Here is a 25,235-nt window from a genome sequence, read left to right as displayed (position 1 = left end):
TAGCAAATGAGCCGTAGAATACGAAAAATTGATTCCCGGGTCGATTTGAGCAAAAAAATTTTTGAGACATTTTTCTCGTCGGATGGTCGGTGTACGTCGAGGGGATCAAAATTGTTCGTTTTCACAAATTTTTGCAAAGTTGTAGCAAATGAGCCGTAGAATACGAAAAATTGATTCCCGGGTCGATTTGAGCAAAAAAAATTTTTCGAGTCTGATGGTCGGTGTACGTCGAGGGGATCAAAATTGTTCGTTTTCACAAATTTTTGCAAAGTTGTAGCAAATGAGCCGTAGAATACGAAAAATTGATTCCCGGGTCGATTTGAGCAAAAAAATTTTTGAGACATTTTTCTCGTCGGATGGTCGGTGTACGTCGAGGGGATCAAAATTGTTCGTTTTCACAAATTTTTGCAAAGTTGTAGCAAATGAGCCGTAGAATACGAAAAATTGATTCCCGGGTCGATTTGAGCAAAAAAATTTTTGAGACATTTTTCTCGTCGGATGGTCGGTGTACGTCGAGGGGATCAAAATTGTTCGTTTTCACAAATTTTTGCAAAGTTGTAGCAAATGAGCCGTAGAATACGAAAAATTGATTCCCGGGTCGATTTGAGCAAAAAAATTTTTGAGACATTTTTCTCGTCGGATGGTCGTGTACGTCGAGGGGATCAAAATTGTTCGTTTTCACAAATTTTTGCAAAGTTGTAGCAAATGAGCCGTAGAATACGAAAAATTGATTCCCGGGTCGATTTGAGCAAAAAAATTTTTTCGAGTCTGATGGTCGGTGTACGTCGAGGGGATCAAAATTGTTCGTTTTCACAAATTTTTGCAAAGTTGTAGCAAATGAGCCGTAGAATACGAAAATTTGATTCCCGGGTCGATTTGAGCAAAAAAATTTTTGAGACATTTTTCTCGTCGGATGGTCGTGTACGTCGAGGGGATCAAAATTGTTCGTTTTCACAAATTTTTGCAAAGTTGTAGCAAATGAGCCGTAGAATACGAAAAATTGATTCCCGGGTCGATTTGAGCAAAAAAATTTTTGAGACATTTTTCTCGTCGGATGGTCGGTGTACGTCGAGGGGATCAAAATTGTTCGTTTTCACAAATTTTTGCAAAGTTGTAGCAAATGAGCCGTAGAATACGAAAAATTGATTCCCGGGTCGATTTGAGCAAAAAAATTTTTTCGAGTCTGATGGTCGGTGTACGTCGAGGGGATCAAAATTGTTCGTTTTCACAAATTTTTGCAAAGTTGTAGCAAATGAGCCGTAGAATACGAAAAATTGATTCCCGGGTCGATTTGAGCAAAAAAATTTTTGAGACATTTTTCTCGTCGGATGGTCGGTGTACGTCGAGGGGATCAAAATTGTTCGTTTTCACAAATTTTTGCAAAGTTGTAGCAAATGAGCCGTAGAATACGAAAAATTGATTCCCGGGTCGATTTGAGCAAAAAAATTTTTGAGACATTTTTCTCGTCGGATGGTCGGTGTACGTCGAGGGGATCAAAATTGTTCGTTTTCACAAATTTTTGCAAAGTTGTAGCAAATGAGCCGTAGAATACGAAAAATTGATTCCCGGGTCGATTTGAGCAAAAAAATTTTTGAGACATTTTTCTCGTCGGATGGTCGGTGTACGTCGAGGGGATCAAAATTGTTCGTTTTCACAAATTTTTGCAAAGTTGTAGCAAATGAGCCGTAGAATACGAAAAATTGATTCCCGGGTCGATTTGAGCAAAAAAATTTTTTCGAGTCTGATGGTCGGTGTACGTCGAGGGGATCAAAATTGTTCGTTTTCACAAATTTTTGCAAAGTTGTAGCAAATGAGCCGTAGAATACGAAAAATTGATTCCCGGGTCGATTTGAGCAAAAAAATTTTTGAGACATTTTTCTCGTCGGATGGTCGGTGTACGTCGAGGGGATCAAAATTGTTCGTTTTCACAAATTTTTGCAAAGTTGTAGCAAATGAGCCGTAGAATACGAAAAATTGATTCCCGGGTCGATTTGAGCAAAAAAATTTTTTCGAGTCTGATGGTCGGTGTACGTCGAGGGGATCAAAATTGTTCGTTTTCACAAATTTTTGCAAAGTTGTAGCAAATGAGCCGTAGAATACGAAAAATTGATTCCCGGGTCGATTTGAGCAAAAAAATTTTTTCGAGTCTGATGGTCGGTGTACGTCGAGGGGATCAAAATTGTTCGTTTTCACAAATTTTTGCAAAGTTGTAGCAAATGAGCCGTAGAATACGAAAAATTGATTCCCGGGTCGATTTGAGCAAAAAAATTTTTGAGACATTTTTCTCGTCGGATGGTCGGTGTACGTCGAGGGGATCAAAATTGTTCGTTTTCACAAATTTTTGCAAAGTTGTAGCAAATGAGCCGTAGAATACGAAAAATTGATTCCCGGGTCGATTTGAGCAAAAAAATTTTTGAGACATTTTTCTCGTCGGATGGTCGGTGTACGTCGAGGGGATCAAAATTGTTCGTTTTCACAAATTTTTGCAAAGTTGTAGCAAATGAGCCGTAGAATACGAAAAATTGATTCCCGGGTCGATTTGAGCAAAAAAATTTTTTCGAGTCTGATGGTCGGTGTACGTCGAGGGGATCAAAATTGTTCGTTTTCACAAATTTTTGCAAAGTTGTAGCAAATGAGCCGTAGAATACGAAAAATTGATTCCCGGGTCGATTTGAGCAAAAAAATTTTTGAGACATTTTTCTCGTCGGATGGTCGTGTACGTCGAGGGGATCAAAATTGTTCGTTTTCACAAATTTTTGCAAAGTTGTAGCAAATGAGCCGTAGAATACGAAAAATTGATTCCCGGGTCGATTTGAGCAAAAAAATTTTTGAAACATTTTTCTCGTCGGATGGTCGGTGTACGTCGAGGGGGTCAAAATTGTTCGTTTTCACAAATTTTTGCAAAGTTGTAGCAAATGAGCCGTAGAATACGAAAAATTGATTCCCGGGTCGATTTGAGCAAAAAAATTTTTTCGAGTCTGATGGTCGGTGTACGTCGAGGGGATCAAAATTGTTCGTTTTCACAAATTTTTGCAAAGTTGTAGCAAATGAGCCGTAGAATACGAAAAATTGATTCCCGGGTCGATTTGAGCAAAAAAATTTTTTGACCCGAGCTTGTGTCGACGACCCAAAAATCGACGCACTTGGGAAAAATGTTCTAGCAGGGGCCCTCCCATACAAAAATTTTTTCTTCTCAAAAATGATTTTCGTTTCACTTTTCATACTCAGGGGAGTCTAAAATTGATGTTTTGAGTCACCGCGAAAAAAAAATTTTTGAGACATTTTTCTCGTCGGATGGTCGGTGTACGTCGAGGGGATCAAAATTGTTCGTTTTCACAAATTTTTGCAAAGTTGTAGCAAATGAGCCGTAGAATACGAAAAATTGATTCCCGGGTCGATTTGAGCAAAAAAATTTTTTCGAGTCTGATGGTCGGTGTACGTCGAGGGGATCAAAATTGTTCGTTTTCACAAATTTTTGCAAAGTTGTAGCAAATGAGCCGTAGAATACGAAAAATTGATTCCCGGGTCGATTTGAGCAAAAAAATTTTTTCGAGTCTGATGGTCGGTGTACGTCGAGGGGATCAAAATTGTTCGTTTTCACAAATTTTTGCAAAGTTGTAGCAAATGAGCCGTAGAATACGAAAAATTGATTCCCGGGTCGATTTGAGCAAAAAAATTTTTGAGACATTTTTCTCGTCGGATGGTCGGTGTACGTCGAGGGGATCAAAATTGTTCGTTTTCACAAATTTTTGCAAAGTTGTAGCAAATGAGCCGTAGAATACGAAAAATTGATTCCCGGGTCGATTTGAGCAAAAAAATTTTTTCGAGTCTGATGGTCGGTGTACGTCGAGGGGATCAAAATTGTTCGTTTTCACAAATTTTTGCAAAGTTGTAGCAAATGAGCCGTAGAATACGAAAAATTGATTCCCGGGTCGATTTGAGCAAAAAAATTTTTGAGACATTTTTCTCGTCGGATGGTCGGTGTACGTCGAGGGGATCAAAATTGTTCGTTTTCACAAATTTTTGCAAAGTTGTAGCAAATGAGCCGTAGAATACGAAAAATTGATTCCCGGGTCGATTTGAGCAAAAAAATTTTTGAGACATTTTTCTCGTCGGATGGTCGGTGTACGTCGAGGGGATCAAAATTGTTCGTTTTCACAAATTTTTGCAAAGTTGTAGCAAATGAGCCGTAGAATACGAAAAATTGATTCCCGGGTCGATTTGAGCAAAAAAATTTTTGAGACATTTTTCTCGTCGGATGGTCGGTGTACGTCGAGGGGATCAAAATTGTTCGTTTTCACAAATTTTTGCAAAGTTGTAGCAAATGAGCCGTAGAATACGAAAAATTGATTCCCGGGTCGATTTGAGCAAAAAAAATTTTTCGAGTCTGATGGTCGGTGTACGTCGAGGGGATCAAAATTGTTCGTTTTCACAAATTTTTGCAAAGTTGTAGCAAATGAGCCGTAGAATACGAAAAATTGATTCCCGGGTCGATTTGAGCAAAAAAATTTTTGAGACATTTTTCTCGTCGGATGGTCGGTGTACGTCGAGGGGATCAAAATTGTTCGTTTTCACAAATTTTTGCAAAGTTGTAGCAAATGAGCCGTAGAATACGAAAAATTGATTCCCGGGTCGATTTGAGCAAAAAAATTTTTGAGACATTTTTCTCGTCGGATGGTCGGTGTACGTCGAGGGGATCAAAATTGTTCGTTTTCACAAATTTTTGCAAAGTTGTAGCAAATGAGCCGTAGAATACGAAAAATTGATTCCCGGGTCGATTTGAGCAAAAAAATTTTTGAGACATTTTTCTCGTCGGATGGTCGTGTACGTCGAGGGGATCAAAATTGTTCGTTTTCACAAATTTTTGCAAAGTTGTAGCAAATGAGCCGTAGAATACGAAAAATTGATTCCCGGGTCGATTTGAGCAAAAAAATTTTTTCGAGTCTGATGGTCGGTGTACGTCGAGGGGATCAAAATTGTTCGTTTTCACAAATTTTTGCAAAGTTGTAGCAAATGAGCCGTAGAATACGAAAATTTGATTCCCGGGTCGATTTGAGCAAAAAAATTTTTGAGACATTTTTCTCGTCGGATGGTCGTGTACGTCGAGGGGATCAAAATTGTTCGTTTTCACAAATTTTTGCAAAGTTGTAGCAAATGAGCCGTAGAATACGAAAAATTGATTCCCGGGTCGATTTGAGCAAAAAAATTTTTGAGACATTTTTCTCGTCGGATGGTCGGTGTACGTCGAGGGGATCAAAATTGTTCGTTTTCACAAATTTTTGCAAAGTTGTAGCAAATGAGCCGTAGAATACGAAAAATTGATTCCCGGGTCGATTTGAGCAAAAAAATTTTTTCGAGTCTGATGGTCGGTGTACGTCGAGGGGATCAAAATTGTTCGTTTTCACAAATTTTTGCAAAGTTGTAGCAAATGAGCCGTAGAATACGAAAAATTGATTCCCGGGTCGATTTGAGCAAAAAAATTTTTGAGACATTTTTCTCGTCGGATGGTCGGTGTACGTCGAGGGGATCAAAATTGTTCGTTTTCACAAATTTTTGCAAAGTTGTAGCAAATGAGCCGTAGAATACGAAAAATTGATTCCCGGGTCGATTTGAGCAAAAAAATTTTTGAGACATTTTTCTCGTCGGATGGTCGGTGTACGTCGAGGGGATCAAAATTGTTCGTTTTCACAAATTTTTGCAAAGTTGTAGCAAATGAGCCGTAGAATACGAAAAATTGATTCCCGGGTCGATTTGAGCAAAAAAATTTTTGAGACATTTTTCTCGTCGGATGGTCGGTGTACGTCGAGGGGATCAAAATTGTTCGTTTTCACAAATTTTTGCAAAGTTGTAGCAAATGAGCCGTAGAATACGAAAAATTGATTCCCGGGTCGATTTGAGCAAAAAAATTTTTTCGAGTCTGATGGTCGGTGTACGTCGAGGGGATCAAAATTGTTCGTTTTCACAAATTTTTGCAAAGTTGTAGCAAATGAGCCGTAGAATACGAAAAATTGATTCCCGGGTCGATTTGAGCAAAAAAATTTTTTCGAGTCTGATGGTCGGTGTACGTCGAGGGGATCAAAATTGTTCGTTTTCACAAATTTTTGCAAAGTTGTAGCAAATGAGCCGTAGAATACGAAAAATTGATTCCCGGGTCGATTTGAGCAAAAAAATTTTTTCGAGTCTGATGGTCGGTGTACGTCGAGGGGATCAAAATTGTTCGTTTTCACAAATTTTTGCAAAGTTGTAGCAAATGAGCCGTAGAATACGAAAAATTGATTCCCGGGTCGATTTGAGCAAAAAAATTTTTTCGAGTCTGATGGTCGGTGTACGTCGAGGGGATCAAAATTGTTCGTTTTCACAAATTTTTGCAAAGTTGTAGCAAATGAGCCGTAGAATACGAAAAATTGATTCCCGGGTCGATTTGAGCAAAAAAATTTTTGAGACATTTTTCTCGTCGGATGGTCGGTGTACGTCGAGGGGATCAAAATTGTTCGTTTTCACAAATTTTTGCAAAGTTGTAGCAAATGAGCCGTAGAATACGAAAAATTGATTCCCGGGTCGATTTGAGCAAAAAAATTTTTTCGAGTCTGATGGTCGGTGTACGTCGAGGGGATCAAAATTGTTCGTTTTCACAAATTTTTGCAAAGTTGTAGCAAATGAGCCGTAGAATACGAAAAATTGATTCCCGGGTCGATTTGAGCAAAAAAATTTTTTCGAGTCTGATGGTCGGTGTACGTCGAGGGGATCAAAATTGTTCGTTTTCACAAATTTTTGCAAAGTTGTAGCAAATGAGCCGTAGAATACGAAAAATTGATTCCCGGGTCGATTTGAGCAAAAAAATTTTTTCGAGTCTGATGGTCGGTGTACGTCGAGGGGATCAAAATTGTTCGTTTTCACAAATTTTTGCAAAGTTGTAGCAAATGAGCCGTAGAATACGAAAAATTGATTCCCGGGTCGATTTGAGCAAAAAAATTTTTTCGAGTCTGATGGTCGGTGTACGTCGAGGGGATCAAAATTGTTCGTTTTCACAAATTTTTGCAAAGTTGTAGCAAATGAGCCGTAGAATACGAAAAATTGATTCCCGGGTCGATTTGAGCAAAAAAATTTTTGAGACATTTTTCTCGTCGGATGGTCGGTGTACGTCGAGGGGATCAAAATTGTTCGTTTTCACAAATTTTTGCAAAGTTGTAGCAAATGAGCCGTAGAATACGAAAAATTGATTCCCGGGTCGATTTGAGCAAAAAAATTTTTGAGACATTTTTCTCGTCGGATGGTCGGTGTACGTCGAGGGGATCAAAATTGTTCGTTTTCACAAATTTTTGCAAAGTTGTAGCAAATGAGCCGTAGAATACGAAAAATTGATTCCCGGGTCGATTTGAGCAAAAAAATTTTTGAGACATTTTTCTCGTCGGATGGTCGGTGTACGTCGAGGGGATCAAAATTGTTCGTTTTCACAAATTTTTGCAAAGTTGTAGCAAATGTGCCGTAGAATACGAAAAATTGATTCCCGGGTCGATTTGAGCAAAAAAATTTTTTCGAGTCTGATGGTCGGTGTACGTCGAGGGGATCAAAATTGTTCGTTTTCACAAATTTTTGCAAAGTTGTAGCAAATGAGCCGTAGAATACGAAAAATTGATTCCCGGGTCGATTTGAGCAAAAAAATTTTTGAGACATTTTTCTCGTCGGATGGTCGGTGTACGTCGAGGGGATCAAAATTGTTCGTTTTCACAAATTTTTGCAAAGTTGTAGCAAATGAGCCGTAGAATACGAAAAATTGATTCCCGGGTCGATTTGAGCAAAAAAATTTTTGAGACATTTTTCTCGTCGGATGGTCGTGTACGTCGAGGGGATCAAAATTGTTCGTTTTCACAAATTTTTGCAAAGTTGTAGCAAATGAGCCGTAGAATACGAAAAATTGATTCCCGGGTCGATTTGAGCAAAAAAATTTTTTCGAGTCTGATGGTCGGTGTACGTCGAGGGGATCAAAATTGTTCGTTTTCACAAATTTTTGCAAAGTTGTAGCAAATGAGCCGTAGAATACGAAAATTTGATTCCCGGGTCGATTTGAGCAAAAAAATTTTTGAGACATTTTTCTCGTCGGATGGTCGTGTACGTCGAGGGGATCAAAATTGTTCGTTTTCACAAATTTTTGCAAAGTTGTAGCAAATGAGCCGTAGAATACGAAAAATTGATTCCCGGGTCGATTTGAGCAAAAAAATTTTTGAGACATTTTTCTCGTCGGATGGTCGGTGTACGTCGAGGGGATCAAAATTGTTCGTTTTCACAAATTTTTGCAAAGTTGTAGCAAATGAGCCGTAGAATACGAAAAATTGATTCCCGGGTCGATTTGAGCAAAAAAATTTTTTCGAGTCTGATGGTCGGTGTACGTCGAGGGGATCAAAATTGTTCGTTTTCACAAATTTTTGCAAAGTTGTAGCAAATGAGCCGTAGAATACGAAAAATTGATTCCCGGGTCGATTTGAGCAAAAAAATTTTTGAGACATTTTTCTCGTCGGATGGTCGGTGTACGTCGAGGGGATCAAAATTGTTCGTTTTCACAAATTTTTGCAAAGTTGTAGCAAATGAGCCGTAGAATACGAAAAATTGATTCCCGGGTCGATTTGAGCAAAAAAATTTTTGAGACATTTTTCTCGTCGGATGGTCGGTGTACGTCGAGGGGATCAAAATTGTTCGTTTTCACAAATTTTTGCAAAGTTGTAGCAAATGAGCCGTAGAATACGAAAAATTGATTCCCGGGTCGATTTGAGCAAAAAAATTTTTGAGACATTTTTCTCGTCGGATGGTCGGTGTACGTCGAGGGGATCAAAATTGTTCGTTTTCACAAATTTTTGCAAAGTTGTAGCAAATGAGCCGTAGAATACGAAAAATTGATTCCCGGGTCGATTTGAGCAAAAAAATTTTTTCGAGTCTGATGGTCGGTGTACGTCGAGGGGATCAAAATTGTTCGTTTTCACAAATTTTTGCAAAGTTGTAGCAAATGAGCCGTAGAATACGAAAAATTGATTCCCGGGTCGATTTGAGCAAAAAAATTTTTTCGAGTCTGATGGTCGGTGTACGTCGAGGGGATCAAAATTGTTCGTTTTCACAAATTTTTGCAAAGTTGTAGCAAATGAGCCGTAGAATACGAAAAATTGATTCCCGGGTCGATTTGAGCAAAAAAATTTTTGAGACATTTTTCTCGTCGGATGGTCGGTGTACGTCGAGGGGATCAAAATTGTTCGTTTTCACAAATTTTTGCAAAGTTGTAGCAAATGAGCCGTAGAATACGAAAAATTGATTCCCGGGTCGATTTGAGCAAAAAAATTTTTTCGAGTCTGATGGTCGGTGTACGTCGAGGGGATCAAAATTGTTCGTTTTCACAAATTTTTGCAAAGTTGTAGCAAATGAGCCGTAGAATACGAAAAATTGATTCCCGGGTCGATTTGAGCAAAAAAATTTTTTCGAGTCTGATGGTCGGTGTACGTCGAGGGGATCAAAATTGTTCGTTTTCACAAATTTTTGCAAAGTTGTAGCAAATGAGCCGTAGAATACGAAAAATTGATTCCCGGGTCGATTTGAGCAAAAAAATTTTTGAGACATTTTTCTCGTCGGATGGTCGGTGTACGTCGAGGGGATCAAAATTGTTCGTTTTCACAAATTTTTGCAAAGTTGTAGCAAATGAGCCGTAGAATACGAAAAATTGATTCCCGGGTCGATTTGAGCAAAAAAATTTTTGAGACATTTTTCTCGTCGGATGGTCGGTGTACGTCGAGGGGATCAAAATTGTTCGTTTTCACAAATTTTTGCAAAGTTGTAGCAAATGAGCCGTAGAATACGAAAAATTGATTCCCGGGTCGATTTGAGCAAAAAAATTTTTGAGACATTTTTCTCGTCGGATGGTCGGTGTACGTCGAGGGGATCAAAATTGTTCGTTTTCACAAATTTTTGCAAAGTTGTAGCAAATGTGCCGTAGAATACGAAAAATTGATTCCCGGGTCGATTTGAGCAAAAAAATTTTTTCGAGTCTGATGGTCGGTGTACGTCGAGGGGATCAAAATTGTTCGTTTTCACAAATTTTTGCAAAGTTGTAGCAAATGAGCCGTAGAATACGAAAAATTGATTCCCGGGTCGATTTGAGCAAAAAAATTTTTGAGACATTTTTCTCGTCGGATGGTCGGTGTACGTCGAGGGGATCAAAATTGTTCGTTTTCACAAATTTTTGCAAAGTTGTAGCAAATGTGCCGTAGAATACGAAAAATTGATTCCCGGGTCGATTTGAGCAAAAAAATTTTTTCGAGTCTGATGGTCGGTGTACGTCGAGGGGATCAAAATTGTTCGTTTTCACAAATTTTTGCAAAGTTGTAGCAAATGAGCCGTAGAATACGAAAAATTGATTCCCGGGTCGATTTGAGCAAAAAAATTTTTGAGACATTTTTCTCGTCGGATGGTCGGTGTACGTCGAGGGGATCAAAATTGTTCGTTTTCACAAATTTTTGCAAAGTTGTAGCAAATGTGCCGTAGAATACGAAAAATTGATTCCCGGGTCGATTTGAGCAAAAAAATTTTTTCGAGTCTGATGGTCGGTGTACGTCGAGGGGATCAAAATTGTTCGTTTTCACAAATTTTTGCAAAGTTGTAGCAAATGAGCCGTAGAATACGAAAAATTGATTCCCGGGTCGATTTGAGCAAAAAAATTTTTGAGACATTTTTCTCGTCGGATGGTCGGTGTACGTCGAGGGGATCAAAATTGTTCGTTTTCACAAATTTTTGCAAAGTTGTAGCAAATGAGCCGTAGAATACGAAAAATTGATTCCCGGGTCGATTTGAGCAAAAAAATTTTTGAGACATTTTTCTCGTCGGATGGTCGGTGTACGTCGAGGGGATCAAAATTGTTCGTTTTCACAAATTTTTGCAAAGTTGTAGCAAATGAGCCGTAGAATACGAAAAATTGATTCCCGGGTCGATTTGAGCAAAAAAATTTTTGAGACATTTTTCTCGTCGGATGGTCGGTGTACGTCGAGGGGATCAAAATTGTTCGTTTTCACAAATTTTTGCAAAGTTGTAGCAAATGAGCCGTAGAATACGAAAAATTGATTCCCGGGTCGATTTGAGCAAAAAAATTTTTTCGAGTCTGATGGTCGGTGTACGTCGAGGGGATCAAAATTGTTCGTTTTCACAAATTTTTGCAAAGTTGTAGCAAATGAGCCGTAGAATACGAAAAATTGATTCCCGGGTCGATTTGAGCAAAAAAATTTTTTCGAGTCTGATGGTCGGTGTACGTCGAGGGGATCAAAATTGTTCGTTTTCACAAATTTTTGCAAAGTTGTAGCAAATGAGCCGTAGAATACGAAAAATTGATTCCCGGGTCGATTTGAGCAAAAAAATTTTTTCGAGTCTGATGGTCGGTGTACGTCGAGGGGATCAAAATTGTTCGTTTTCACAAATTTTTGCAAAGTTGTAGCAAATGAGCCGTAGAATACGAAAAATTGATTCCCGGGTCGATTTGAGCAAAAAAATTTTTGAGACATTTTTCTCGTCGGATGGTCGGTGTACGTCGAGGGGATCAAAATTGTTCGTTTTCACAAATTTTTGCAAAGTTGTAGCAAATGAGCCGTAGAATACGAAAAATTGATTCCCGGGTCGATTTGAGCAAAAAAATTTTTGAGACATTTTTCTCGTCGGATGGTCGGTGTACGTCGAGGGGATCAAAATTGTTCGTTTTCACAAATTTTTGCAAAGTTGTAGCAAATGAGCCGTAGAATACGAAAAATTGATTCCCGGGTCGATTTGAGCAAAAAAATTTTTGAGACATTTTTCTCGTCGGATGGTCGGTGTACGTCGAGGGGATCAAAATTGTTCGTTTTCACAAATTTTTGCAAAGTTGTAGCAAATGTGCCGTAGAATACGAAAAATTGATTCCCGGGTCGATTTGAGCAAAAAAATTTTTTCGAGTCTGATGGTCGGTGTACGTCGAGGGGATCAAAATTGTTCGTTTTCACAAATTTTTGCAAAGTTGTAGCAAATGAGCCGTAGAATACGAAAAATTGATTCCCGGGTCGATTTGAGCAAAAAAATTTTTGAGACATTTTTCTCGTCGGATGGTCGGTGTACGTCGAGGGGATCAAAATTGTTCGTTTTCACAAATTTTTGCAAAGTTGTAGCAAATGAGCCGTAGAATACGAAAAATTGATTCCCGGGTCGATTTGAGCAAAAAAATTTTTGAGACATTTTTCTCGTCGGATGGTCGGTGTACGTCGAGGGGATCAAAATTGTTCGTTTTCACAAATTTTTGCAAAGTTGTAGCAAATGAGCCGTAGAATACGAAAAATTGATTCCCGGGTCGATTTGAGCAAAAAAATTTTTTCGAGTCTGATGGTCGGTGTACGTCGAGGGGATCAAAATTGTTCGTTTTCACAAATTTTTGCAAAGTTGTAGCAAATGAGCCGTAGAATACGAAAAATTGATTCCCGGGTCGATTTGAGCAAAAAAATTTTTGAGACATTTTTCTCGTCGGATGGTCGTGTACGTCGAGGGGATCAAAATTGTTCGTTTTCACAAATTTTTGCAAAGTTGTAGCAAATGAGCCGTAGAATACGAAAAATTGATTCCCGGGTCGATTTGAGCAAAAAAATTTTTTCGAGTCTGATGGTCGGTGTACGTCGAGGGGATCAAAATTGTTCGTTTTCACAAATTTTTGCAAAGTTGTAGCAAATGAGCCGTAGAATACGAAAAATTGATTCCCGGGTCGATTTGAGCAAAAAAATTTTTGAGACATTTTTCTCGTCGGATGGTCGGTGTACGTCGAGGGGATCAAAATTGTTCGTTTTCACAAATTTTTGCAAAGTTGTAGCAAATGAGCCGTAGAATACGAAAAATTGATTCCCGGGTCGATTTGAGCAAAAAAATTTTTTCGAGTCTGATGGTCGGTGTACGTCGAGGGGATCAAAATTGTTCGTTTTCACAAATTTTTGCAAAGTTGTAGCAAATGAGCCGTAGAATACGAAAAATTGATTCCCGGGTCGATTTGAGCAAAAAAATTTTTTCGAGTCTGATGGTCGGTGTACGTCGAGGGGATCAAAATTGTTCGTTTTCACAAATTTTTGCAAAGTTGTAGCAAATGAGCCGTAGAATACGAAAAATTGATTCCCGGGTCGATTTGAGCAAAAAAATTTTTGAGACATTTTTCTCGTCGGATGGTCGTGTACGTCGAGGGGATCAAAATTGTTCGTTTTCACAAATTTTTGCAAAGTTGTAGCAAATGAGCCGTAGAATACGAAAAATTGATTCCCGGGTCGATTTGAGCAAAAAAATTTTTGAGACATTTTTCTCGTCGGATGGTCGTGTACGTCGAGGGGATCAAAATTGTTCGTTTTCACAAATTTTTGCAAAGTTGTAGCAAATGAGCCGTAGAATACGAAAAATTGATTCCCGGGTCGATTTGAGCAAAAAAATTTTTTCGAGTCTGATGGTCGGTGTACGTCGAGGGGATCAAAATTGTTCGTTTTCACAAATTTTTGCAAAGTTGTAGCAAATGAGCCGTAGAATACGAAAAATTGATTCCCGGGTCGATTTGAGCAAAAAAATTTTTGAGACATTTTTCTCGTCGGATGGTCGGTGTACGTCGAGGGGATCAAAATTGTTCGTTTTCACAAATTTTTGCAAAGTTGTAGCAAATGAGCCGTAGAATACGAAAAATTGATTCCCGGGTCGATTTGAGCAAAAAAATTTTTGAGACATTTTTCTCGTCGGATGGTCGGTGTACGTCGAGGGGATCAAAATTGTTCGTTTTCACAAATTTTTGCAAAGTTGTAGCAAATGAGCCGTAGAATACGAAAAATTGATTCCCGGGTCGATTTGAGCAAAAAAATTTTTGAGACATTTTTCTCGTCGGATGGTCGGTGTACGTCGAGGGGATCAAAATTGTTCGTTTTCACAAATTTTTGCAAAGTTGTAGCAAATGAGCCGTAGAATACGAAAAATTGATTCCCGGGTCGATTTGAGCAAAAAAATTTTTGAGACATTTTTCTCGTCGGATGGTCGGTGTACGTCGAGGGGATCAAAATTGTTCGTTTTCACAAATTTTTGCAAAGTTGTAGCAAATGAGCCGTAGAATACGAAAAATTGATTCCCGGGTCGATTTGAGCAAAAAAATTTTTTCGAGTCTGATGGTCGGTGTACGTCGAGGGGATCAAAATTGTTCGTTTTCACAAATTTTTGCAAAGTTGTAGCAAATGAGCCGTAGAATACGAAAAATTGATTCCCGGGTCGATTTGAGCAAAAAAATTTTTTCGAGTCTGATGGTCGGTGTACGTCGAGGGGATCAAAATTGTTCGTTTTCACAAATTTTTGCAAAGTTGTAGCAAATGAGCCGTAGAATACGAAAAATTGATTCCCGGGTCGATTTGAGCAAAAAAATTTTTGAGACATTTTTCTCGTCGGATGGTCGGTGTACGTCGAGGGGATCAAAATTGTTCGTTTTCACAAATTTTTGCAAAGTTGTAGCAAATGAGCCGTAGAATACGAAAAATTGATTCCCGGGTCGATTTGAGCAAAAAAATTTTTTCGAGTCTGATGGTCGGTGTACGTCGAGGGGATCAAAATTGTTCGTTTTCACAAATTTTTGCAAAGTTGTAGCAAATGAGCCGTAGAATACGAAAAATTGATTCCCGGGTCGATTTGAGCAAAAAAATTTTTGAGACATTTTTCTCGTCGGATGGTCGTGTACGTCGAGGGGATCAAAATTGTTCGTTTTCACAAATTTTTGCAAAGTTGTAGCAAATGAGCCGTAGAATACGAAAAATTGATTCCCGGGTCGATTTGAGCAAAAAAATTTTTTCGAGTCTGATGGTCGGTGTACGTCGAGGGGATCAAAATTGTTCGTTTTCACAAATTTTTGCAAAGTTGTAGCAAATGAGCCGTAGAATACGAAAAATTGATTCCCGGGTCGATTTGAGCAAAAAAATTTTTCGAGTCTGATGGTCGGTGTACGTCGAGGGGATCAAAATTGTTCGTTTTCACAAATTTTTGCAAAGTTGTAGCAAATGAGCCGTAGAATACGAAAAATTGATTCCCGGGTCGATTTGAGCAAAAAAATTTTTTCGAGTCTGATGGTCGGTGTACGTCGAGGGGATCAAAATTGTTCGTTTTCACAAATTTTTGCAAAGTTGTAGCAAATGAGCCGTAGAATACGAAAAATTGATTCCCGGGTCGATTTGAGCAAAAAAATTTTTGAGACATTTTTCTCGTCGGATGGTCGGTGTACGTCGAGGGGATCAAAATTGTTCGTTTTCACAAATTTTTGCAAAGTTGTAGCAAATGAGCCGTAGAATACGAAAAATTGATTCCCGGGTCGATTTGAGCAAAAAAATTTTTGAGACATTTTTCTCGTCGGATGGTCGGTGTACGTCGAGGGGATCAAAATTGTTCGTTTTCACAAATTTTTGCAAAGTTGTAGCAAATGAGCCGTAGAATACGAAAAATTGATTCCCGGGTCGATTTGAGCAAAAAAATTTTTCGAGTCTGATGGTCGGTGTACGTCGAGGGGATCAAAATTGTTCGTTTTCACAAATTTTTGCAAAGTTGTAGCAAATGAGCCGTAGAATACGAAAAATTGATTCCCGGGTCGATTTGGGCAAAAAAATTTTTGAGACATTTTTCTCGTCGGATGGTCGGTGTACGTCGAGGGGATCAAAATTGTTCGTTTTCACAAATTTTTGCAAAGTTGTAGCAAATGAGCCGTAGAATACGAAAAATTGATTCCCGGGTCGATTTGAGCAAAAAAATTTTTCGAGTCTGATGGTCGGTGTACGTCGAGGGGATCAAAATTGTTCGTTTTCACAAATTTTTGCAAAGTTGTAGCAAATGAGCCGTAGAATACGAAAAATTGATTCCCGGGTCGATTTGAGCAAAAAAATTTTTTCGAGTCTGATGGTCGGTGTACGTCGAGGGGATCAAAATTGTTCGTTTTCACAAATTTTTGCAAAGTTGTAGCAAATGAGCCGTAGAATACGAAAAATTGATTCCCGGGTCGATTTGAGCAAAAAAATTTTTTCGAGTCTGATGGTCGGTGTACGTCGAGGGGATCAAAATTGTTCGTTTTCACAAATTTTTGCAAAGTTGTAGCAAATGAGCCGTAGAATACGAAAAATTGATTCCCGGGTCGATTTGAGCAAAAAAATTTTTTCGAGTCTGATGGTCGGTGTACGTCGAGGGGATCAAAATTGTTCGTTTTCACAAATTTTTGCAAAGTTGTAGCAAATGAGCCGTAGAATACGAAAAATTGATTCCCGGGTCGATTTGAGCAAAAAAATTTTTTCGAGTCTGATGGTCGGTGTACGTCGAGGGGATCAAAATTGTTCGTTTTCACAAATTTTTGCAAAGTTGTAGCAAATGAGCCGTAGAATACGAAAAATTGATTCCCGGGTCGATTTGAGCAAAAAAATTTTTTCGAGTCTGATGGTCGGTGTACGTCGAGGGGATCAAAATTGTTCGTTTTCACAAATTTTTGCAAAGTTGTAGCAAATGAGCCGTAGAATACGAAAAATTGATTCCCGGGTCGATTTGAGCAAAAAAATTTTTTCGAGTCTGATGGTCGGTGTACGTCGAGGGGATCAAAATTGTTCGTTTTCACAAATTTTTGCAAAGTTGTAGCAAATGAGCCGTAGAATACGAAAAATTGATTCCCGGGTCGATTTGAGCAAAAAAATTTTTGAGACATTTTTCTCGTCGGATGGTCGGTGTACGTCGAGGGGATCAAAATTGTTCGTTTTCACAAATTTTTGCAAAGTTGTAGCAAATGAGCCGTAGAATACGAAAAATTGATTCCCGGGTCGATTTGAGCAAAAAAATTTTTTCGAGTCTGATGGTCGGTGTACGTCGAGGGGATCAAAATTGTTCGTTTTCACAAATTTTTGCAAAGTTGTAGCAAATGAGCCGTAGAATACGAAAAATTGATTCCCGGGTCGATTTGAGCAAAAAAATTTTTTCGAGTCTGATGGTCGGTGTACGTCGAGGGGATCAAAATTGTTCGTTTTCACAAATTTTTGCAAAGTTGTAGCAAATGAGCCGTAGAATACGAAAAATTGATTCCCGGGTCGATTTGAGCAAAAAAATTTTTTCGAGTCTGATGGTCGGTGTACGTCGAGGGGATCAAAATTGTTCGTTTTCACAAATTTTTGCAAAGTTGTAGCAAATGAGCCGTAGAATACGAAAAATTGATTCCCGGGTCGATTTGAGCAAAAAAATTTTTTCGAGTCTGATGGTCGGTGTACGTCGAGGGGATCAAAATTGTTCGTTTTCACAAATTTTTGCAAAGTTGTAGCAAATGAGCCGTAGAATACGAAAAATTGATTCCCGGGTCGATTTGAGCAAAAAAATTTTTGAGACATTTTTCTCGTCGGATGGTCGGTGTACGTCGAGGGGATCAAAATTGTTCGTTTTCACAAATTTTTGCAAAGTTGTAGCAAATGAGCCGTAGAATACGAAAAATTGATTCCCGGGTCGATTTGAGCAAAAAAATTTTTGAGACATTTTTCTCGTCGGATGGTCGGTGTACGTCGAGGGGATCAAAATTGTTCGTTTTCACAAATTTTTGCAAAGTTGTAGCAAATGAGCCGTAGAATACGAAAAATTGATTCCCGGGTCGATTTGAGCAAAAAAATTTTTGAGACATTTTTCTCGTCGGATGGTCGGTGTACGTCGAGGGGATCAAAATTGTTCGTTTTCACAAATTTTTGCAAAGTTGTAGCAAATGTGCCGTAGAATACGAAAAATTGATTCCCGGGTCGATTTGAGCAAAAAAATTTTTTCGAGTCTGATGGTCGGTGTACGTCGAGGGGATCAAAATTGTTCGTTTTCACAAATTTTTGCAAAGTTGTAGCAAATGAGCCGTAGAATACGAAAAATTGATTCCCGGGTCGATTTGAGCAAAAAAATTTTTGAGACATTTTTCTCGTCGGATGGTCGGTGTACGTCGAGGGGATCAAAATTGTTCGTTTTCACAAATTTTTGCAAAGTTGTAGCAAATGAGCCGTAGAATACGAAAAATTGATTCCCGGGTCGATTTGAGCAAAAAAATTTTTGAGACATTTTTCTCGTCGGATGGTCGGTGTACGTCGAGGGGATCAAAATTGTTCGTTTTCACAAATTTTTGCAAAGTTGTAGCAAATGAGCCGTAGAATACGAAAAATTGATTCCCGGGTCGATTTGAGCAAAAAAATTTTTTCGAGTCTGATGGTCGGTGTACGTCGAGGGGATCAAAATTGTTCGTTTTCACAAATTTTTGCAAAGTTGTAGCAAATGAGCCGTAGAATACGAAAAATTGATTCCCGGGTCGATTTGAGCAAAAAAATTTTTTCGAGTCTGATGGTCGGTGTACGTCGAGGGGATCAAAATTGTTCGTTTTCACAAATTTTTGCAAAGTTGTAGCAAATGAGCCGTAGAATACGAAAAATTGATTCCCGGGTCGATTTGAGCAAAAAAATTTTTTCGAGTCTGATGGTCGGTGTACGTCGAGGGGATCAAAATTGTTCGTTTTCACAAATTTTTGCAAAGTTGTAGCAAATGAGCCGTAGAATACGAAAAATTGATTCCCGGGTCGATTTGAGCAAAAAAATTTTTGAGACATTTTTCTCGTCGGATGGTCGGTGTACGTCGAGGGGATCAAAATTGTTCGTTTTCACAAATTTTTGCAAAGTTGTAGCAAATGAGCCGTAGAATACGAAAAATTGATTCCCGGGTCGATTTGAGCAAAAAAATTTTTTCGAGTCTGATGGTCGGTGTACGTCGAGGGGATCAAAATTGTTCGTTTTCACAAATTTTTGCAAAGTTGTAGCAAATGAGCCGTAGAATACGAAAAATTGATTCCCGGGTCGATTTGAGCAAAAAAATTTTTTCGAGTCTGATGGTCGGTGTACGTCGAGGGGATCAAAATTGTTCGTTTTCACAAATTTTTGCAAAGTTGTAGCAAATGAGCCGTAGAATACGAAAAATTGATTCCCGGGTCGATTTGAGCAAAAAAATTTTTGAGACATTTTTCTCGTCGGATGGTCGGTGTACGTCGAGGGGATCAAAATTGTTCGTTTTCACAAATTTTTGCAAAGTTGTAGCAAATGAGCCGTAGAATACGAAAAATTGATTCCCGGGTCGATTTGAGCAAAAAAATTTTTGAGACATTTTTCTCGTCGGATGGTCGGTGTACGTCGAGGGGATCAAAATTGTTCGTTTTCACAAATTTTTGCAAAGTTGTAGCAAATGAGCCGTAGAATACGAAAAATTGATTCCCGGGTCGATTTGAGCAAAAAAATTTTTTCGAGTCTGATGGTCGGTGTACGTCGAGGGGATCAAAATTGTTCGTTTTCACAAATTTTTGCAAAGTTGTAGCAAATGAGCCGTAGAATACGAAAAATTGATTCCCGGGTCGATTTGAGCAAAAAAATTTTTGAGACATTTTTCTCGTCGGATGGTCGTGTACGTCGAGGGATCAAAATTGTTCGTTTTCACAAATTTTTGCAAAGTTGTAGCAAATGAGCCGTAGAATACGAAAAATTGATTCCCGGGTCGATTTGAGCAAAAAAATTTTTGAAACATTTTTCTCGTCGGATGGTCGGTGTACGTCGAGGGGGTCAAAATTGTTCGTTTTCACAAATTTTTGCAAAGTTGTAGCAAATGAGCCGTAGAATACGAAAAATTGATTCCCGGGTCGATTTGAGCAAAAAAATTTTTTCGAGTCTGATGGTCGGTGTACGTCGAGGGGATCAAAATTGTTCGTTTTCACAAATTTTTGCAAAGTTGTAGCAAATGAGCCGTAGAATACGAAAAATTGATTCCCGGGTCGATTTGAGCAAAAAAATTTTTTGACCCGAGCTTGTGTCGACGACCCAAAAATCGACGCACTTGGGAAAAATGTTCTAGCAGGGGCCCTCCCATACAAAAATTTTTTCTTCTCAAAAATGATTTTCGTTTCACTTTTCATACTCAGGGGAGTCTAAAATTGATGTTTTGAGTCACCGCGAAAAAAAAATTTTTGAGACATTTTTCTCGTCGGATGGTCGGTGTACGTCGAGGGGATCAAAATTGTTCGTTTTCACAAATTTTTGCAAAGTTGTAGCAAATGAGCCGTAGAATACGAAAAATTGATTCCCGGGTCGATTTGAGCAAAAAAATTTTTTCGAGTCTGATGGTCGGTGTACGTCGAGGGGATCAAAATTGTTCGTTTTCACAAATTTTTGCAAAGTTGTAGCAAATGAGCCGTAGAATACGAAAAATTGATTCCCGGGTCGATTTGAGCAAAAAAATTTTTTCGAGTCTGATGGTCGGTGTACGTCGAGGGGATCAAAATTGTTCGTTTTCACAAATTTTTGCAAAGTTGTAGCAAATGAGCCGTAGAATACGAAAAATTGATTCCCGGGTCGATTTGAGCAAAAAAATTTTTGAGACATTTTTCTCGTCGGATGGTCGGTGTACGTCGAGGGGATCAAAATTGTTCGTTTTCACAAATTTTTGCAAAGTTGTAGCAAATGAGCCGTAGAATACGAAAAATTGATTCCCGGGTCGATTTGAGCAAAAAAATTTTTTCGAGTCTGATGGTCGGTGTACGTCGAGGGGATCAAAATTGTTCGTTTTCACAAATTTTTGCAAAGTTGTAGCAAATGAGCCGTAGAATACGAAAAATTGATTCCCGGGTCGATTTGAGCAAAAAAATTTTTTCGAGTCTGATGGTCGGTGTACGTCGAGGGGATCAAAATTGTTCGTTTTCACAAATTTTTGCAAAGTTGTAGCAAATGAGCCGTAGAATACGAAAAATTGATTCCCGGGTCGATTTGAGCAAAAAAATTTTTGAGACATTTTTCTCGTCGGATGGTCGGTGTACGTCGAGGGGATCAAAATTGTTCGTTTTCACAAATTTTTGCAAAGTTGTAGCAAATGAGCCGTAGAATACGAAAAATTGATTCCCGGGTCGATTTGAGCAAAAAAATTTTTGAGACATTTTTCTCGTCGGATGGTCGGTGTACGTCGAGGGGATCAAAATTGTTCGTTTTCACAAATTTTTGCAAAGTTGTAGCAAATGAGCCGTAGAATACGAAAAATTGATTCCCGGGTCGATTTGAGCAAAAAAATTTTTGAGACATTTTTCTCGTCGGATGGTCGGTGTACGTCGAGGGGATCAAAATTGTTCGTTTTCACAAATTTTTGCAAAGTTGTAGCAAATGAGCCGTAGAATACGAAAAATTGATTCCCGGGTCGATTTGAGCAAAAAAAATTTTTCGAGTCTGATGGTCGGTGTACGTCGAGGGGATCAAAATTGTTCGTTTTCACAAATTTTTGCAAAGTTGTAGCAAATGAGCCGTAGAATACGAAAAATTGATTCCCGGGTCGATTTGAGCAAAAAAATTTTTGAGACATTTTTCTCGTCGGATGGTCGGTGTACGTCGAGGGGATCAAAATTGTTCGTTTTCACAAATTTTTGCAAAGTTGTAGCAAATGAGCCGTAGAATACGAAAAATTGATTCCCGGGTCGATTTGAGCAAAAAAATTTTTGAGACATTTTTCTCGTCGGATGGTCGGTGTACGTCGAGGGGATCAAAATTGTTCGTTTTCACAAATTTTTGCAAAGTTGTAGCAAATGAGCCGTAGAATACGAAAAATTGATTCCCGGGTCGATTTGAGCAAAAAAATTTTTGAGACATTTTTCTCGTCGGATGGTCGTGTACGTCGAGGGGATCAAAATTGTTCGTTTTCACAAATTTTTGCAAAGTTGTAGCAAATGAGCCGTAGAATACGAAAAATTGATTCCCGGGTCGATTTGAGCAAAAAAATTTTTTCGAGTCTGATGGTCGGTGTACGTCGAGGGGATCAAAATTGTTCGTTTTCACAAATTTTTGCAAAGTTGTAGCAAATGAGCCGTAGAATACGAAAATTTGATTCCCGGGTCGATTTGAGCAAAAAAATTTTTGAGACATTTTTCTCGTCGGATGGTCGTGTACGTCGAGGGGATCAAAATTGTTCGTTTTCACAAATTTTTGCAAAGTTGTAGCAAATGAGCCGTAGAATACGAAAAATTGATTCCCGGGTCGATTTGAGCAAAAAAATTTTTGAGACATTTTTCTCGTCGGATGGTCGGTGTACGTCGAGGGGATCAAAATTGTTCGTTTTCACAAATTTTTGCAAAGTTGTAGCAAATGAGCCGTAGAATACGAAAAATTGATTCCCGGGTCGATTTGAGCAAAAAAATTTTTTCGAGTCTGATGGTCGGTGTACGTCGAGGGGATCAAAATTGTTCGTTTTCACAAATTTTTGCAAAGTTGTAGCAAATGAGCCGTAGAATACGAAAAATTGATTCCCGGGTCGATTTGAGCAAAAAAATTTTTGAGACATTTTTCTCGTCGGATGGTCGGTGTACGTCGAGGGGATCAAAATTGTTCGTTTTCACAAATTTTTGCAAAGTTGTAGCAAATGAGCCGTAGAATACGAAAAATTGATTCCCGGGTCGATTTGAGCAAAAAAATTTTTGAGACATTTTTCTCGTCGGATGGTCGGTGTACGTCGAGGGGATCAAAATTGTTCGTTTTCACAAATTTTTGCAAAGTTGTAGCAAATGAGCCGTAGAATACGAAAAATTGATTCCCGGGTCGATTTGAGCAAAAAAATTTTTGAGACATTTTTCTCGTCGGATGGTCGGTGTACGTCGAGGGGATCAAAATTGTTCGTTTTCACAAATTTTTGCAAAGTTGTAGCAAATGAGCCGTAGAATACGAAAAATTGATTCCCGGGTCGATTTGAGCAAAAAAATTTTTTCGAGTCTGATGGTCGGTGTACGTCGAGGGGATCAAAATTGTTCGTTTTCACAAATTTTTGCAAAGTTGTAGCAAATGAGCCGTAGAATACGAAAAATTGATTCCCGGGTCGATTTGAGCAAAAAAATTTTTGAGACATTTTTCTCGTCGGATGGTCGGTGTACGTCGAGGGGATCAAAATTGTTCGTTTTCACAAATTTTTGCAAAGTTGTAGCAAATGAGCCGTAGAATACGAAAAATTGATTCCCGGGTCGATTTGAGCAAAAAAATTTTTTCGAGTCTGATGGTCGGTGTACGTCGAGGGGATCAAAATTGTTCGTTTTCACAAATTTTTGCAAAGTTGTAGCAAATGAGCCGTAGAATACGAAAAATTGATTCCCGGGTCGATTTGAGCAAAAAAATTTTTTCGAGTCTGATGGTCGGTGTACGTCGAGGGGATCAAAATTGTTCGTTTTCACAAATTTTTGCAAAGTTGTAGCAAATGAGCCGTAGAATACGAAAAATTGATTCCCGGGTCGATTTGAGCAAAAAAATTTTTGAGACATTTTTCTCGTCGGATGGTCGGTGTACGTCGAGGGGATCAAAATTGTTCGTTTTCACAAATTTTTGCAAAGTTGTAGCAAATGAGCCGTAGAATACGAAAAATTGATTCCCGGGTCGATTTGAGCAAAAAAATTTTTGAGACATTTTTCTCGTCGGATGGTCGTGTACGTCGAGGGGATCAAAATTGTTCGTTTTCACAAATTTTTGCAAAGTTGTAGCAAATGAGCCGTAGAATACGAAAAATTGATTCCCGGGTCGATTTGAGCAAAAAAATTTTTGAAACATTTTTCTCGTCGGATGGTCGGTGTACGTCGAGGGGGTCAAAATTGTTCGTTTTCACAAATTTTTGCAAAGTTGTAGCAAATGAGCCGTAGAATACGAAAAATTGATTCCCGGGTCGATTTGAGCAAAAAAATTTTTTCGAGTCTGATGGTCGGTGTACGTCGAGGGGATCAAAATTGTTCGTTTTCACAAATTTTTGCAAAGTTGTAGCAAATGAGCCGTAGAATACGAAAAATTGATTCCCGGGTCGATTTGAGCAAAAAAATTTTTTGACCCGAGCTTGTGTCGACGACCCAAAAATCGACGCACTTGGGAAAAATGTTCTAGCAGGGGCCCTCCCATACAAAAATTTTTTCTTCTCAAAAATGATTTTCGTTTCACTTTTCATACTCAGGGGAGTCTAAAATTGATGTTTTGAGTCACCGCGAAAAAAAAATTTTTGAGACATTTTTCTCGTCGGATGGTCGGTGTACGTCGAGGGGATCAAAATTGTTCGTTTTCACAAATTTTTGCAAAGTTGTAGCAAATGAGCCGTAGAATACGAAAAATTGATTCCCGGGTCGATTTGAGCAAAAAAATTTTTTCGAGTCTGATGGTCGGTGTACGTCGAGGGGATCAAAATTGTTCGTTTTCACAAATTTTTGCAAAGTTGTAGCAAATGAGCCGTAGAATACGAAAAATTGATTCCCGGGTCGATTTGAGCAAAAAAATTTTTTCGAGTCTGATGGTCGGTGTACGTCGAGGGGATCAAAATTGTTCGTTTTCACAAATTTTTGCAAAGTTGTAGCAAATGAGCCGTAGAATACGAAAAATTGATTCCCGGGTCGATTTGAGCAAAAAAATTTTTGAGACATTTTTCTCGTCGGATGGTCGGTGTACGTCGAGGGGATCAAAATTGTTCGTTTTCACAAATTTTTGCAAAGTTGTAGCAAATGAGCCGTAGAATACGAAAAATTGATTCCCGGGTCGATTTGAGCAAAAAAATTTTTTCGAGTCTGATGGTCGGTGTACGTCGAGGGGATCAAAATTGTTCGTTTTCACAAATTTTTGCAAAGTTGTAGCAAATGAGCCGTAGAATACGAAAAATTGATTCCCGGGTCGATTTGAGCAAAAAAATTTTTGAGACATTTTTCTCGTCGGATGGTCGGTGTACGTCGAGGGGATCAAAATTGTTCGTTTTCACAAATTTTTGCAAAGTTGTAGCAAATGAGCCGTAGAATACGAAAAATTGATTCCCGGGTCGATTTGAGCAAAAAAATTTTTGAGACATTTTTCTCGTCGGATGGTCGGTGTACGTCGAGGGGATCAAAATTGTTCGTTTTCACAAATTTTTGCAAAGTTGTAGCAAATGAGCCGTAGAATACGAAAAATTGATTCCCGGGTCGATTTGAGCAAAAAAATTTTTGAGACATTTTTCTCGTCGGATGGTCGGTGTACGTCGAGGGGATCAAAATTGTTCGTTTTCACAAATTTTTGCAAAGTTGTAGCAAATGAGCCGTAGAATACGAAAAATTGATTCCCGGGTCGATTTGAGCAAAAAAAATTTTTCGAGTCTGATGGTCGGTGTACGTCGAGGGGATCAAAATTGTTCGTTTTCACAAATTTTTGCAAAGTTGT

Source organism: Anopheles moucheti (assembly GCF_943734755.1).
Source record: "Anopheles moucheti chromosome X unlocalized genomic scaffold, idAnoMoucSN_F20_07 X_unloc_3, whole genome shotgun sequence".
Taxonomy (NCBI): Eukaryota; Metazoa; Arthropoda; class Insecta; order Diptera; family Culicidae; genus Anopheles; species Anopheles moucheti.
The sequence above is the reverse complement of the archived record's forward strand: the minus strand, read 5'-3'. Positions refer to the sequence as shown.